Source organism: Lynx canadensis, chromosome B3 (assembly GCF_007474595.2).
Source record: "Lynx canadensis isolate LIC74 chromosome B3, mLynCan4.pri.v2, whole genome shotgun sequence".
Classification (NCBI taxonomy): domain Eukaryota; kingdom Metazoa; phylum Chordata; class Mammalia; order Carnivora; family Felidae; genus Lynx; species Lynx canadensis.
Window position 1 is genome coordinate 46,066,393 of NC_044308.2, and position 7,181 is coordinate 46,073,573.

General features: G+C 41.5%; 1 long non-coding RNA gene across 1 annotated transcript; it reads right to left on the minus strand.

The window, feature by feature from the left end:
• Positions 1–2,305: 2,305 nt before the first annotated feature.
• On the minus strand, positions 2,306–6,616 carry LOC115515877. Its single transcript, XR_003969433.1, has 2 exons — positions 5,203–6,616; positions 2,306–2,365 (listed from the first exon to the last, which is right to left on the minus strand). It is a non-coding gene; the product is annotated as an uncharacterized LOC115515877 (long non-coding RNA).
• Positions 6,617–7,181: the final 565 nt, after the last annotated feature.

Sequence of the window (7,181 nt, forward strand, 5' to 3'; positions counted from 1 at the left end):
ATGATGCCCTGGTAGCAATGAGCACCTAGCACCCAGATCTTGATTTCTAATATTATTTTACAATGAAAGGAACCAGGGCTCTTTGGAGAAATGACTAATTCTAGGATTAGGGCAAGAAATATACAAGCTGAGTTTGGAGTATCTTGTAGCACCAGAAAATAAGAAAGAGCTAGAGCAAAACAAATAATAAACCCAACTACACTGATGGGGGCTGTGTCAAAGAGACACAGGAGCCAGCCTGAAAGAGTACCCAATGGCTAACACTGAAATAATTTAAACAACAAAACAATTAACATAGTACTGCAGTATAACCCCAACTATAAAATAGAGGCATATGCATCCATATTATTGTAAATGAATGAATGAATGAATGAATGAATACATAAATAAGGGAGAAGGGACAAAATTTCCTTACAGAATTCCAAATAATATATGTAGATGTAGATACTCCTCACTCTAGAATGTGGAGCTTAATCTCCTCCCCCTCCCCAAGGTAGGTTAGGCTTATTGACTTGCTTCCAAAGTACAGAGTATAGAATGGGAAAAATGGTAACTTTACCCAGGAGAAAAAACTGGCAAACACCACCTTAATCACGTGGTGAAAGGTAGCATCAATGGTGATGTCATGTTGATATCCTGTGTCCCCTGACATGATATAATGAGAAATACACTTCATTTTTGTGGTCTTCTTTCCAAAAGCTCATAACTCCAGGCCAATCATAAGAAAAACATCAAACAAACCCAAATTGAGAGACATTCTACAAAATACCTGTCTGATATTCCCATAGATGTTAATGCCATTAAAAACAACAACAAAGAAAGACTAAGAAACTGTCAAAGACCAGAGGAGGCTTGGGAGACAGGACAGTTAGATACAACGAGATATCCAAATTTGATCCTGGAACAGAAAGAGAACATTAGTGAGAACACTGTTGAAATCCAAATAAACCTGGAGTTTAGTTGATAGTGATGTACTAATGTTGGTTTCTTAGTGTGCCAGTACACCATGGTGAGATGAGATGTTAACCATGGGGAGGCTGTTTGACAGGTATACGGGAGTTCTCTGTGCTATCTTTGCAATTTTTCTGTAAATCAAACATTATTCCAAAATCAAATGTTTTATTTTAAAAAGGCCTTTTAGTTCCAACACTCACTAGCCGTGTGACCTCAGGTAAATTATTTAATCTTTCAGTGCCTCAATCTCGTCTCTTGTGAAATGGAGATTAACCATACAACCTGCCCATAGGGTTGTTATAAGGATTCCATGAGTTAATACAAACTGCTTAGAACAGTGCCTAGTACAGTGTAAGTTCTTGATAAATGTTGACTCTAATTATAATACTTTTATTTCCCCCTGTAGACCATTTATTCTCCATCATTTCTTGCTCAGTATATGATAATCCACCCCATATACCAGTATTATTTTGAGTGGACTGTAGCTGGGGTTGTATAAGACTACCAATTGGGGAGTAAGAAGAAAAAGTAGAACTTGTGTTTATATGCAGTATTCAGTTCATCCTTTTACGTTTCCTATTTTTATGCATGTGCTATAATGTGTATCTTAATCCAGTATATCAGAATATAATTTGTAGATACCTATATGAGGACATTCTGTTTCTTTCTTCTAAGGCTGAACACACTCTTGCATCTGTATGACCTTCTTTGGACTCAAAGACATAGCCACTTAAACTAATTTTGCAGTAAGCCCTAATGCCTAAGCCATTTAAATCTGCATGAAAATAATATTTTAGTCCAGAAAGCTGTAAGTGTTGAGGTTGATTCAATGTATATTTACTACCCAGTGTTCTTTCAGCCTGGATTACTTCAATTTGTTCCATTACTGGACAAAATCTCACCACTTACTTTAAGAATCTAAATTTTCCCTCTGGCTTCTACCAGGCCTTATTTATGACTTTACAATACTCTCTTCCAGTTATTTCAGGCATAGTAAGTTTATGAGTCTAAAGCTTTTTGGACCTAGATAGTGATACTTGATAGAATATTCTTGAGGCATGGAACTACATAACTGACATCATTTTAAGTTTCATATGCATTGACTTATTCACCATCATTTATTCACAATTATTCATTCAAATGGTGGTTTAGTTTTAAAAAGAACAAACGAACAAAATCCCCAGGTCTTAGAGATAGTCAGACTTAGTTTTAAATCCTGCTAGATTTCAGGACATGGGCTCAAATCCTGTCATTAATCAGTTGTGTTTCCTTGGACAATTCTGTTTTTGTTTTCTTTTTTCTTTTCTTTTCTTTCTTCTTCTTCTTCTTCTTCTTCTTCTTCTTCTTCTTCTTTTTGAACTCCTTTACATCCACTTCCTCATTGGATGGACAGAATGTTTATCTTGCAGGGCTGTGTAAGGAATAACAATATATTTGTGAAGCACTTGGCTCAGCCTCTGGGCATGGTAGGCACTTAACTAACAGATGGTTTTCCTATTATTGTTGTTAATTTATTGCTATTGTGCCAATTACAAGGGTAGACCTAGGAAAAAAAAAGATGGCTATGTCATGGTCCTTGCCTATAAGGGACACACACACACACACACACACACACACACACACACACACCCTAAACATATTATTGACACATTGATGTACTTGGTAAAAAACAAAATAGCAAAAGAAAGCTTGCAATGCAAAGCAACGCTCTCCTGGTTTATGTGCCCCAAACATAGTCCTGTTCTCCTGTTTCTCTTTTTCATTCTTCTGTGGTTTATTCCATAATTCAAGACAATAAGCTTATTTTTTTTTTAAGTTTATTTATTTATTTTGAGAGACACCACAAGCATGGGAGGGGCAGAGAAAGAGGAACAGAGAGAATCCCAAGCAGGCTCTGCAGTCTCAGTGCAGAGCCCGACACGGGGCTCCATCCCATGAACTGTGAGGTCTTGACCTGAGCTGAAATCAAGGCCCCCCAAAACAACAAGCTTATACCAGTGTTTCTTAATTTCCTCAGCTTTACAACAGTCTTTTGACTCCTTGTTATGAAAATACGATGAGGATTTAGGTCACATGATTCTGTACTTCCCCTACCTCTTCTTTTCCTAAGGTTTGATAATTATTATTTCCTAAAAATTCCTCAATTGCTGATATTTTTAACTTTAAATATTATTCTTGAACCTCTATTTTTTGTTCTATTCATCTTCAGTCAGTAATTTACTTCCCTCTCTGAAAGGCAAGGTCACTCTTCGTCTTTCATCTCCTACCTTCTGTAAGAAGCAGCCCAATTCTCTAAAATGCAGTTTGATGAATAACAAATCTGCCAAATTTACCAAATGTAGGATTTGGGCATTTCATGTTGATGTGATTGCTTTGGATTCCTCCTCAGGAATTTCACTTTTCTAGAGGATGCAAGCCAACCCACTGAATTAATCTGGAGCCCCTTTGTCAGTGACACTTTCATTTTTAATATTGTCAACATTCACAAGCTCTCTGTTCAGTTTTGCAATTGTAATAAAGGCTTTCTCTATGGTTGATTTAAAAAGTTATAACCCATAAAAAATGCACTTGTGTTATTACCATCAGTTCATTATTTCCCACCACAGGGAGGGACAATATGCTGGGATCACATGGTCCTCTCTACGGATCCAATGTCAGGACCTGTGAGCTACTCAAAGGGGAAAGAGGCACCATAAAGTCAAAGTCAAATGGTCTTTCTTTTCTTTCAATATATCAGTTGCTTAAAATCATATGACATTTTACTTTTCTCTGCATTTGGATTACTGCCTTCTTGTGTAGCCTTCGGTTTTCCTGCCATTTCTCTTCAGGAAGATGTACTGAATCGGGTTGCATTTTGGAAATGTTTCACCAGTGTCAATACTTCAAGTAATTTCTTCAGAAAAAAAAATGGGGCTTAGAACACCTACAAGTCTCTGGAACATGTACCCTGGCACCTGACTCTAAGTTTATCGCAAATTCAGATGTTCTCACAGATTGGGACATATCTTCGTATTAAGAGCAAACAACATCTGTGGACTTAGGGTCAACTTGAAAGGGAAACACATGAACTCTCTCAAGGTACGCTCAGCAGTCAGTTGAGGTCAGAGTTTCAACAGATTTCTGAGACTGAGGCTCCAAGTAGTTAAGTCCACTGCTGAAGGATTCATCTGCATCTCAATTTACTACAGAGGTCTCAAGGGACCAATATAAGTCATCTGCCCGAAGTGCCATAGGTGGGGAGTAGCACTGTGGGCTTTCAGATGTCTACACCACACCCTCACATGGAAACATAGTGTATTTGGGTGTGGCCATGAGGTCTGGGCAATTGAGGGAAAGGGTAGTCCTAATAGGGCAATGGGACCGTAAAGACATTTCAGGGAGATTGAGGAAGCAATCCATTTTTCATGTCTCCCAAGGCCAGACCACATCTGGACTATAGCTCGCTGGTGAGGTTGCAGAGCTGTTCATCTCTCACTCCTCTCTTGCAGCCACTTTCTTTGTGAATGATTAGACGAGGTGTATCGATGTTTTCCTGCACCATATGGCCTCTCCAATCATTAACGTGGCCCTTTATCTCCTCCCTTGTCACCCAGCCTTCTCCCCTTTGAAGCTAGTTGTGAAAGAGATAGAGTCCTAAGAATTAGAATTCTATCTCCACCCTAGGTCCTTCCCAGAATGTGTCAGAGTTGATCTATTTGAAAGGCAGCCACATTCCCACCCCTCTCCAAGAGCTGTGCCTGGGCCCCATGACCTCCCTGCACTAGTCCACCTCGTCTGCCTCCTATCCCACCTCCCACTGCTCACCTGGTCACCCTGTTCAAACACTTCACAGCTCCCAGTTGACTCCAGAACAAGGTCTGGTTTCTTGCTCTGGACATGCCAGTATCCCCAGAATACCCCGTCTGCCCTTCCAGAGGTAGTTCCCTTGCTCCCCTCCCCACAGCCAGTCAAAGGGAAAACTTCACGGCTACTCCCACACCCTAGCTTCCTGTGCTAGGGCTTGATTCTTGCCCTCACCTGGGATGCCCTGGCTCCCCCATCTCTGCTGGTCTAAATTCTGCTCATTTTCAAGTCCCCAGCACCTCCTCTGAGCCTCCCAGGTCCCACAGCTGTGGCTCTCTCCAACAATACTAAGGCTCAAGGAGTCCTCTGAGAGCTTTACGTGGGGGACCTTATTTCATCCTCACAACCTGTGAGGCAGGGACTAGTCTCAGGTAACAAAACTGAGGTGTACAAAGGTTAACTTACCTTAGGATCTTGGGCCTGGAATCAGGATAGGAACTCCGGTGTGCCTAGTTCCATCTCAGAGTCCTGGCTTGCTGTCATTCGGGATGCTTCAAGGCCCTTGATTATTTATGTCACTGGTGTTTGTCCCCCTGTAAGAGGCACTAATATCCTGGTGAGTGGAAGAATGTCCAATTCACCTTTGTTTCTGCTGCCAATTTCAGTGTGGAGGAAAAGGCAGGATTCTTCTGTGGGGAAGGCCAGAAGTGCCCATGATTGGGGCTTTCCTGTGGTCTGCTAGGTGGTGGGATTTGTCCCCTCCCTTCCTCCCTGGTGCTCCAAGTGCTTCCTGTCCCTTGCCAGCCCATCCTGTCCACTCCTCCCCAGCCCTGCTTCCTGTCTGCCCAGATGCCTGCTGCAAGGGCAGAAGGTGGGTGCTCTGGGAGATCTTATAGCCCTCTTACCACTTCCCTGGTTTGACCTCCTTCCCATCTCTGAGTCTTTTCTTTTTGTCATATCCTGGTTGGAAATAAAGCCCAGCCTGGGTGCCTGGCTGAGTACAACCAACTCCTCTGATCGCCGCTTCTCAGATGCCTCCAGCATTTGCAATTGGTACTGTGACCAGGCTCTGAGTTATAGGCTGCCAGGTAATTGATCTATCCCTCCATCAATGCATATTTATCAAGGTCTTATTGTGTGTGGGGTCCTGATGAGGCTGCAATGAGCAAAGAGTACTGTCTGCACGGACCCGTACAGTCTAGCGTAATGTACTGTAATTGGTTTGTGGGTATCATCTGGTCTCTTCACCTAGACTGTTAATTTCTTGCTGGCAGAAAACTTATTTTCTGGTCCTTTTGTGGCCTCTGCACAGCTTAATACAGTGCTGGGCACAACGTAGGAACAGTTGCAGTGGATAATGTATAGTGAGTTATAAAACATTTATAACTTAGGAAGCATTTTTCATACACACAATCACATTTTTTAATTGAATTCTTAGGAGGCAGAATAAAACTGAACAAGGTTGAATCTGAGTAGTTTAAGAATCTTGCAGTTCTTAGAATACCTATTCAGTAAATATTGTTCATCATTTATTTGATGAGGATAGGAGAAACTATCCTTCCAGTTTTTCTTTTTAAAGCAAGGGATTTATATGCACCTTATAGAACATCAGAAACATTTGTTTTTATAGAGCGTGCATGTGTTTAAAAAGAAGAGTATGGAAGGGCCTAGAATGAAAAAACCTTTGTCCCCACTCTTCCTTACCCCCTATTCTCCTTCTCAGAGACAATCAATTTTAATGTTTTGTTTTCATTTCTTCTGCACATGATGGACATGTAAATAACGGTGGGCAGAGGGCAGATAGTAGCATTGTGAATAATAGTCACAAATTCATCCTATCCTGTTATGTTCACCCCTTTGCAAGGTGACTTTGCAGCCCCTTCCATCAAAGGCAAGGTCTATTTCCCCCCCCCCCCCCCCCCCCCCCCGCCTTGATTCTGGGTTGGCCCTGGGACTTCCTGTGTCCAGTAGCATAAGGCAGAAGTGACATTTTGCAAAATCTAAGGCTAGGCCTCAATGGACCTTTCACCTTATTCTTTTGACCTTTTGGAATGCTGTCCTGAGACTGTCATTTAAGGACATTGATCTAGCCTACAGAAGAGTGAGATGTCATGTAGATGAGAAATGATGAACCCCAGTAGACAGCTGGCATTAACAGCCAGATGTTCAGGTAGGGCCACCTTGTACTGGCCAGCCCAGCTGTTTTTTGAGAATATAGTCTAGGGTGAGCCCAAGAAAAATCAATGGAGGAACTCCACAGAATCATGAGACATAACAAATGATTGCTGTTTTAAAATACTGAAGTTTCTGGTGCCTGGGTGGCTCAGTTGGTTGAGTGTCTGACTTTGGCTGAAGTCATGATTTCACGGTTTGTGAGTTCAAGCCCCACATCTGGCCCTGCATTTGGCCAGTTACCTTTTGATGTTTTTATGTTTTTACGTTTT